The 10,247-nt window shown below is 38.5% G+C and overlaps 1 protein-coding gene across 3 annotated transcripts in view; it reads left to right on the top strand.

Moving 5' to 3' along the window:
- Rgs20 (regulator of G protein signaling 20) overlaps positions 1–10,247 on the top strand; it is a 154,671-nt gene that overhangs the window by 67,314 nt on the left and 77,110 nt on the right. The window lies entirely within an intron of this gene.

Raw genomic sequence — 10,247 nt, 5'->3', positions numbered from 1 at the left:
AAGCAGGATTAGCAGCAAAATACAAGACCAGGGTTATCCACAAGATTGGTGTATCTGGTTTTATGTTGGAGTCTTTGATCCATTTGGAGTTGAGTCTTGTCCAGGGATGATCAGCATGAATCAATTTTCATTCTCCTACATGCACTCATCCAGTTCAATCAATCCCATATGTTAAAGATGTTTTCATTTTCCAGTGTGTATTTCTGGCTTCTTTACTTAAAAACCAACAACAATAACAAACAAGTGTTCATACGTGTGTTGATTTATTTCTGGGGCTCCAGTTTCATTCTATTGATCAATCTGTCTGTTTTGGTGCCAACACCATGCTGTTTTTATTACTATATCTCTGTAGTACAACTTGAAATCAGGGATGGTGATAGCCCTTTAGCTATTCAAGATTGTTTTATTTATCCTGGCTTTTTCATGTTTCCATATGAAGCTAAATAAAAATTGTCTTTTCAAGATCTGTGAAGAATTCTTTTGGAATTTTGGGAAGTGTGTTGAATTTGTAGAATACTTTTGCTAGGATGACTATTTTTGCTATGTTAATCCTACCAATGCATCCATGGGAGATCTGTCCATCTTCTGATATCTTCTTCATTTTTTTCTTCAGTGTTCCATTTCTTTTTTTTTTTTTTTATAAATGAAAATTTTTAATTTTGTTCTTACAGTTTCAGGTTGTCAGAGTCCGTGATGGCAGAGGAAAGGGGTGGAAGAAGGAACAATTAAAAAAGCTTACACATTGATCTACAAAGTTGGTGAAACAGGGAAGCAGAGAAGAGAGGGAAAGATCCAGAGAGAGAGAGAGAGAGAGAAAGAGAGAGAATGCTCTGAGTCTTTTGAAACCTCAAAGCCTGTCCCAAGTGACACATCTCTTCTTATAAGACCACATGCCCTAGTCCCTCCCAAATAGTTCCACCAACTTGGCACTAATTACTCAAACATAGGAGTGTTCCATTTCTTAAAGAAGCTCACAATGCTACATGCTGGGTCCAAACTATAAAAACTTGACTCTTGGAGAAAACAGTTTAAGCCTAGTAGCTTTAAAAGGTGATAACTTAACTATGCCACAGTAGTGAGAAATCTGTGCAGAACCGAAGCAAGTATGAGTATTAAGTTTTCATTGTTATAGTGTAGGTAGGAGACAGGACCCACCTAAGCTAAGGATGAGACAGAATAGATGCAATATGCAGACCTTATAAACACTCTTGAAATATAGCTTGCTGCTCAATGGATGAGACACAAAAGAGAGAATCGCTGTAGCTGCTTGGATGCAGTAGACTGCCACTCTGTGCCTAGCCATGAAGATGACAAAAGGGGAAGCAGAAAATGATTCAGAAGTCTCTTTTAGATCCTAATGTCAAAGATCCTCACTAATGCTCCAGTTTTGGCATCTGGTAGAAAGCTGTATGTTTTTGAACATATTCCTCAAAGATTTAGTGCTCTCCTGTCCCTCACAGCAAAAATTTAGTTAACCCTGATCTATTACACACATAAAGCCACAGAGTGTTACAAGGCTCCTGAATAGTAAATGTGTAGTTTAAATAATGTTCTTCTTTACAGAGAGAGTATACTTACAAGCAAGTGGTTGCTGTTTTCCAAGCCAGGCATGGTGGCACATGTCTTTACTCTCTGCACTCAAGAGGCAGATACAGACAGTTCTCTGTGAATTAGAGGCCAACCTAATCTAAAAGGCAAGCCAGGGATACAAAATTAAGCCCTGTCTCAAAATAAAGAAAAAATTTTCAGAAAGACAGACTGGAAGCTTGAGAGGAGACTTGGGGGTTGAGTGCTTGCTTCTCCAGTGGAGGAGCTGAGCTCAGCTTCTGTTACACATTTTGGGCAAAGTCACAACTGCCTGTAATTCCAGTTCCAGAAGAATCCAATGTCTTCTGACCTCTACACGCACTGCATGCACAGGATGCCCACACAGATAAGGAGGCTACTATACATACATATGATAAAAAATAAATGATATGTTTTTAAAAAGGCAACTTTCATTGTCTACTTGACACAGCTTTGAGTCATGTAAGAGGAAAACCTTGGTAGAGGAATTACCTAGATAAGATTGACTTGTAGACATATCTGTGAGGAATTGTCTTGATTAATAATTGATGCAACAGCATCCAGCCTACTGTGGGGTGCACCATCCCTAGGCAGATGGTCATGAATTGATAAGAAAGCTAGTCAAGCATGAGCCTAGGAACAAGTCAGAGAGAGAGTCATCAGGCAGTCTTACTCCATGGTTGCTGCCTTATGTTCTTGCTTGAAGTCCTTTCCTAAATTCCTCAGTCATGGTCTGTGATCACTGGATTTGTAAGCCAGATAAACATTTTCTTTCCCAAAGTTGCTTTTGGTCAGAGTGTTTTACTTTAGTAACAGAGAGGAAACTAAAACAAAAATCAAAATTCTAACTAAGGATGGGAAATAAAATCAAAGGCCCAAACTTTCCTTTGAGAATCCACAGTTTCAACACTCAAGATTTTTATATTAGCAGGAAAACTTCATGGCAATTAACAAGTCCCAAAAGTGAAGAAGGGCCACAGGGAAATAATATACAGAGAGGTTTTGCACATAAGAACTCAAACAGCTTTTAGAGGAGCAAATTGCAGCCTCGGAGCTCTAAATAGGATAGTAGTTGACTATTTTGTACCATCTATATCAGAATCACATTTGATGGTAGAACATTCTAACAGTGGATGTAATGCCAACTTAGAGGAGTCATGGGAATCACAGAGAATTTTCAATGGGGATTAGTATAATTTGTGATAAAATAAATATGAAGAAAGCTAGTTACTTATATCAAAGCTTTGTATACATTTAGCTTTGTATACATTTTTATTATGCTGGGTTTGTGTGAAATGTAACAAATTTCACAGTTCATCTGCCATGAGTCATGGAGAATTTCTTCTACAGTATAGATAGAAGGTCACCAACAGAGTAAACCAAAATGATATCTTCTTGCAAAACAAGCAAGACTACTTACACTGTGATGAAACAGGGAGCCTTTGAGTTTCCCTTCTTTGGGCTGAAATATAGACACTGACAGAACTATCATTACAAGTGTTATTTTTTAAAGACAGCTTTTAAAAATGTAATTGTTAAGAAATATCATAACTTGGTTGAGGATATAGCCCCACTAGCAGCATGCTTGCTTAACATGTACAAAGTCCTAGGCTTAATGCCTAGCATTGCATAAACTGTGCTTGGTGGTATACACCTGTAATCCCACACTCACGGGTTGGGGGTGAAAGCAGGAGGAAAAAAAGCTTGAGGCCATCATTCTTCGTTACCTATCAAGTTCAATGGCAGCCCTTGTCTCAAACAAAAACAAAAAAACAAAAAAACAAAACAACCTACTACTTTGTAAGCCAATTCAAAATGTAAGTCTTTAAAATAGAGAATTGAAAGAAAACAATTTCAGGATCAGATAAACAAAATCTAAACAGTCCCATAACCGCTAAAGAAATAGAAACAGTCATTAAAAGTCTCCCAACCGCCGAGCATGGTGGCGCACACCTTTAGTCCCAGCACTTGGGAGGCAGAGGAAGGTGGATTTCTGAATTTGAGGCCAGCCTGGTCTACAAAGTTAGTTCCAGGACATCCAGGGCTATACAGAGAAACCCTGTCTCAAAAAAAACAAAAGGGAGAGAGAGAGAGAGAAAGAGAGAGAGAGAGATCTCCCAACCAAAAGACCAGATGGGTTTAGTGCAAAATTCTATCAAACTTTCTAAGAAGACATAATACCAATGCTCTTCAAACTATTCCACAAAATAGAAACAGAAGGAACACTACCCAATTCATTCTATGAAGCCACAGTTACACTGTGTAGTCTCCCTTGGAGATGGAACTGTTTCTGTCTAATCAGGAACCTGTCACTATTTCCTTTCATAGAGGAATTCATAAGAGATTTTTTTCTACTTCTATCATGTTTAGTGTTCCAAATAGATTTTTAAATCTGGTTGAGTGCATATTACTTTTAGCTTTAGAAGATATCATGTATATTTAAGAGGCATTTAACTATTATAAATTATTTTGATGACTTAAAAATTGTCAATACTGAGTTGTATATTTTAAAATAAATTTTATTAGTTTAATAAAAAATTATGTAAAAAAGAAAAAAAAGAAAGAAAACTACTCTGTACATCTGGATAGTGCTACTCCTGAAAGCCATAAGTTCTTAAATAAAAATGCCAAGTATGTGACACCTCCTATGACTTACCAGTAAGGGGGGCCCCAGAGGCTCCAAACAAATACAGACTATTGTTCTATAATACACTCATTGGTTGCAAGATGGAAACTCAGTTTGTTGAGCTGGCAGCTTCTTTATGCCTAGCTTTCATGGTGTTAGAGAAGAAAGACATGTTAGTGCACCCTATGAACTATAACACCAACCTTGCAAGTAAGATGTGTTCACTGGTACAATCGTGGCACAACTGTTATAGGAGTAACCACCTGCTTTCTGGTTAGATGTGAGACCTGTTCCATAAGGGAATTCATATCTGTTACTATAAACCTAAAAAACAAGGGAACAAAAAAGCATATAGGGCCAGCACTGGGTCACCTAGGGCGCAGAGTCAGCGGACACCGCCAAGGTCCCCAGAAGACTATCCTCGAGATCTTAGGATCACTGGTGAGTGGAACACAACACCTGTTCTAATGTAATTGCGCAAGACCTGAGACAGCAGAAGGGAAGTAGAAAACCAGCCTGACCAGAGGCACAAGTCCCTTCTGGTCGGAGCCAACACAAGGTCACCTTGGGCACAGAATTGACGGCAGACACCCCCACAGTCCCCAGAGGACTTTCCACACAATCTTAGGATCACTGAACAGACAGATTTACGGTCCTCTAAGGAGACACCACTTCCAGGCACTGTAACACGCCCAGGATCCTAGGACAACAGGATCCCAGGATAACAGGAGCTGGGTCACACCACTATTTCAGGGTCTCCGAGGAAGCTTGACTGCCAAAAACTCTGACACACCAAGAATCTCAGATTCACAGGATGCCACAATCAAAGGATCACAGAGAAAGCTGGACTCTGAGGAGTCCTGAATCAACTGGGATTATAGGAAGGACAGGCTCCTAGCTGAAATATTGAGGGCAGCAAGCACTTGAGATAATCAGATGGCAGGAAGCAAGCGTAAAAACAGAAGCAACAGAAACCAAGTTTACTTGGCAACATCAGAACCAAACTCTCCCACCTTAGCAAGTCCTGGATACACCATTACACCAGAAAAACAAGACATGGATCTAAAGTCACTTCTCATGATGAGATAGAGAACTTTAAGAGGGAAATAAAAGAAAACGCAGATAAACAGCTGGAAGCCTTTAAAGAGGAAACACAAAAATCCCGTAGAGAGTTACAGGAAAACAATACTAAACAGGTGATGGAATTGAACAAAACAATCCAGGATCTAAAAATGGAAGTAGAAACAATAAAGAAAACACAAAAGGAGACAACTCTGGAGATAGAAACCCTAGGAAAGAAATCTGGAACCATAGATGCGTGCATCAGAAACAGAATACAAGAGATGGAAGAGAGAATCTCAGGTGCAGAAGATTCCATAGAGAACATCAGCACAACAATCAAAGAAAATGCAAAAGGCAAAAAGATCCTAACTCAAAACATCAAGGAAATCCAGGACACAATAAGAAGACCAAACCTATGGATAATAGGAGTAGATGAGAATGAAGATTTTCAACTTAAAGGGCCAGCAAATATCTTCAACAAATTATAGAAGAAAACTTCCCAGATCTAAAGAAAGAGATGCCGCCCATGAACATACAAGAAGCCTACAGAACTCCAAATAGACTGGACCAGAAAAGAAATTCCTCCCGACACATAATAATCAGAACAACAAAGCACTAAATAAAGAGAGAACATTAAAAGCAGTAAGGGAAAAAGGTCAAGTAACATATAAAGGCAGACCTATTAGAATTACTCCAGACTTCTCACCAGAGACTATGAAAGCCAGAAGATCCTGGACAGATATTATACAGACACTAAGAGAACACAAATGCCAGCCCAGGCTACTATACCCAGCAAAACACTCAATTACCTTAGAGGGAGAAACCAAAGTATTCCATGACAAAACCAAATTCACACAATATCTTTCCATGAATCCAGCCCTTCAAAGAATAATAACGGGAAAATACCAATACAAGGACTGAAACTACGCCCTAGAAAAAGCAAGAAAGGAAGCCTTCAACAAACCTAAAAGAAGACAGCCACAAGAACAGAATCCTAACTCTAACAACAAAACTGACAGGAAGCAACAATTACTTTTCCTTCATATCTCTTAATACCAATGGATTCAATTCCCCAATAAAAAGACATAGACTGGCTACACAAACAGGACCCAACATTTTGCTGCTTACAGGAAACCCATCTCAGGGAAAAAGACAGAAACTACCTCAGAGTGAAAGGCTGTAAAACAATTTTCCAAGCAAACAGTCTGAAGAAACAAGCTGGAGTAGTCATTCTAATATCAAATAAAATCGACTTCCAACCCAAAGTTATCAAACTTCGTACTCATCAAAGGTAAAATCTTCCAAGAGGAACTCTCAATTCTGAATATCTATGCTCCAAATGCAGGGGCAGTCACATTCATTAAAGAAACTTTAGTAAAGCTCAAGGCACACATTGCACCTCAAACAATAATAGTGAGAGACTTCAACACTCCACTCTCATCAATGGACAGATCCTGGAAACAGAAACTAAACTGAGACACATGGACACTAACAGAAGTTGTGAAAAAAAGGATTTAATAGATATCTACAGAACATTTTATCCTAAAACAAAAGGATATACCTTCTTCTCAGCACCTCAGGTACCTTCTCCAAAATTGACCATATAATTGGTCACAAAACAGGGCTCAACAGATACAAAATATTGAAATTGTCCCATGCTTCCTATCAGATCACCATGGACTAAGGCTAATCTTCAATAACAACATAAATAATACAAAGCCAACATTCACATGGAAACTGAACAACACTCTCCTCAAGGATACCTTGGTCAAGGAAGAAATAAAGAAAGAAATTAAAGACTTCTTAGAGTTTAATGAAAATGAAGCTACAACATACCCAAAATTATGGGACACAATGAAAGCATTCCTGAGAGGAAAACTCAAACCTCTGAGTGCCTCCAAAAAGAAACTAGAAAGAGCACTAGCAACTTGACAGTACACCTAGAATCTCTAGAACTAAAGGAAGCAAATTCACCCAAGAGGAGTAGACAGCAGGAAATAATCAAACTCAGGGCCAAAATCAACCAAGGGAAAACAAAAAGAACTATTCAAAGAATCAACCAACCAGGAGCTGGTTCTTTGAGAGAATCAATAAGATAGATAAACCCTTAGCCAGACTCACTAGAGGGCACAGGGACAGCAACCTAATTAGCAAAATGAGAAACAAAAAGGGAGATATAACATCAGATCCTGAAGAAATCCAAAACATCATCAGACACTTCTACAAAGGCGATACTCAACAAAACTGGAAAACCTGGATGAAATGGACAAATTTCTAGACAGATACCAGGTACCAAAGTTAAATCAGGATCAGATTAATGACCTAAACAGTCCTATATCCCCTAAAGAAATAGAAGCAGTCATTAATAGTCTCCCAACCAAAAAAAAAAAAAAAAAAAAAAAAAAAAGCCCAGGACCAGATGGGTTTAGTGCAGAGTTCTATCAGACCTTCAAAGAAGTTATAATTCCAGTTCTTCTCAAACTATTCCACAAAATAGAAACAGAAGGTACTCTACCCAATTCATTCTATGAAGCTACAATTACTCTGATACCTAAACCACAGAAAGACCCAACGAAGATAGAGAACTTCAGACCAATTTCCCTTATGAATATCTTTGTAAAAATACTCAATAAAATCCTTGCAATCCGAATCCAAGAACACATCAAAATGATCATCCATCCTGACCAAGTAGGCTTCATCCCAGGGATACAGGGATGGTTTAATATACGGAAATCTATCAATGTAATCCACTATATAAATAAACTCAAAGACAAAAACCACATGATCATGTCATTAAATGCTGAGAAAGCATTTGACAAAATCCAACACCCATTCATGATAAAAGTCTTGGAAAGATTAGGAAATTGAGGCCTATACCTAAACAGAATAAAAGCAATCTACAGCAAACCAGTAGCCAACATCAAAGTAAATGGTGAGAAGCTGGAAGCAATGCCACTAAAATCAGGGACTAGACAAGGCTGCCCACTTTCTCCCTACCTATATTCAACCAGAGCAATTCGACAACAAAAGGACATCAAGGGGATACAAATTGGAAAGGAAGAAGTCAAAATATCACTATTTGCAGATGATATGATAGTATATATAAGTGACCCCAAAATTCCACCAGAGAACTCCTAAACCTGATAAACACCTTCAGTGCAGTAGCTGGATGTAAAATTAACTCAAAAAAAATCAATGGCCTTTCTCTACACAAAGGATAGACTGAGAAAGAAATTAGGGAAACAACACCCTTCACCATAGTCACAAATAATATAAAATAGCTTGGTGTGACTTTAACTAAGGAAGTGAAAGATCTGTTTGATAAGAACTTCAAGTCTCTGAAGAAAGAAATTTAAAAAGATCTCAGAAGATGGAAAGACCTCCCATGCTCATGGATTGGCAGGATCAATATAGTGAAAATGGCTATCTTGCCGAAAGCAATCTACAGATTCAATGCAATCCCCATCAAAATTCCAACTCAATTCTTCACTGAGTTATCAAGGGCAATTTGCAAATTCATCTGGAATAACAAAAAACCTAGGATAGCAAAAATTCTTCTCAAAAATAAAAGAACTTTGCCTGACCTAAAGCTGTACTACAGAGCAATTGTGATAAAAACTGCATGGTACTGGTATAGTGACAGACAAGTAGACCAATGGAATAGAATTGAAGACCCAGAAATGAACCCACGCACCTACGGTCACTTGATCTTCGACAAGGGAGCTAAAACCATCCAGTGGAAAAAAGACAGCATTTTCAACAAATGGTGCTGGCACAACTGGTTGTTATCATGTAGAAAAATTGAATTGATCCATTCGTATCTCCTTGTACTAAGATCAAGTCTAAGTGGATCGAGGAACTTCACATAAAACCAGAGACACTGAAACTTATAGAGGAGAAAGTGGGGGAAAGCCTCGAAGATATGGGCATAGGAAAAAAATTCCTGAATACAACAGCAATGGCTTGTGCTGTAAGATCGAGAATTGACAAATGGGACCTCATAAATTTGCAAAGCTTCTGTAAGGCAAAAGACACTGTCAATAAGACAAAAATGCCACCAACAGATTGGGAAAGGATCTTTACCAATCCTAAATCTGATAGGGAACTAATATCCAATGTATATAAAGAACTCAAGAAAATGGACTCCAGAAAACCAAATAATCTGATTTAAAAAGGGGTCACAGAGCTAAATAAAAAATTCTCACCTGAGGAATACCAAATGGCTGAAAAGCACCTGAAAAATGTTCAACATCCTTAATCATCAGGGAAATGCAAATCAAAACAACCCTGAAATTCCATCTCACACCAGTCAGAATGGCTAAGATCAAAAATTCAGGTGACAGTAGATGCTGGTAAGGATGTGGAAAAAGACAAGCACTCCTCCATTGCTGGTGGGATTGCAAGCTGGTACTACCACTCTGGAAATCAGTCTGGCGGTTCAGAAAATTGGACAGTACTACCAGAGGATCCAACAATACCTCTCCTGGGCATATATCCAGAAGATGTTTCAAATGGTAATAAGAACACATGCACCACTATATTCATAGCAGCCTTATTTATAATAGCCAGAAGCTGGAAAGAACCCAGATGTCCCTCAACAGAGGAATGGATACAGAAAATGTGGTACATTTACACAATGGAGGACTACTCAGCAATTAAAAATAATGAATTTATGAAATTCCTAGGCAAATGGATGGATCTAGAGGGTATCATCCTGAGTGAGGTAACCCAATCACAAAAGAACTCACATGCTATGCACTCACTGATAACTGGATTTTAGCCCAGAAACTTAGAATACCCAAGATACAACTTGCAAAACTCATGAAACTCAAGAAGAAGGAAGAGCAAAGTGTGGACAATTTGCCTCTTCTTAGAATTGGGAACAAAACACCCATGGAAGGAGTTACAAAGACAAAGTTTGGAACTGACACCAAAGGATGGACCATCCAGACACTGCCACACCCAAGGGTCCATCCCATAATCAGCTATGAAA

The sequence above is a fragment of the Mus caroli genome, unplaced genomic scaffold, assembly GCF_978045245.1.
Source record: "Mus caroli unplaced genomic scaffold, Mus_caroli_1 scaffold_1, whole genome shotgun sequence".
Classification (NCBI taxonomy): Eukaryota; Metazoa; Chordata; class Mammalia; order Rodentia; family Muridae; genus Mus; species Mus caroli.
The sequence above is the reverse complement of the archived record's forward strand: the minus strand, read 5'-3'. Positions and strand labels throughout refer to the sequence as shown.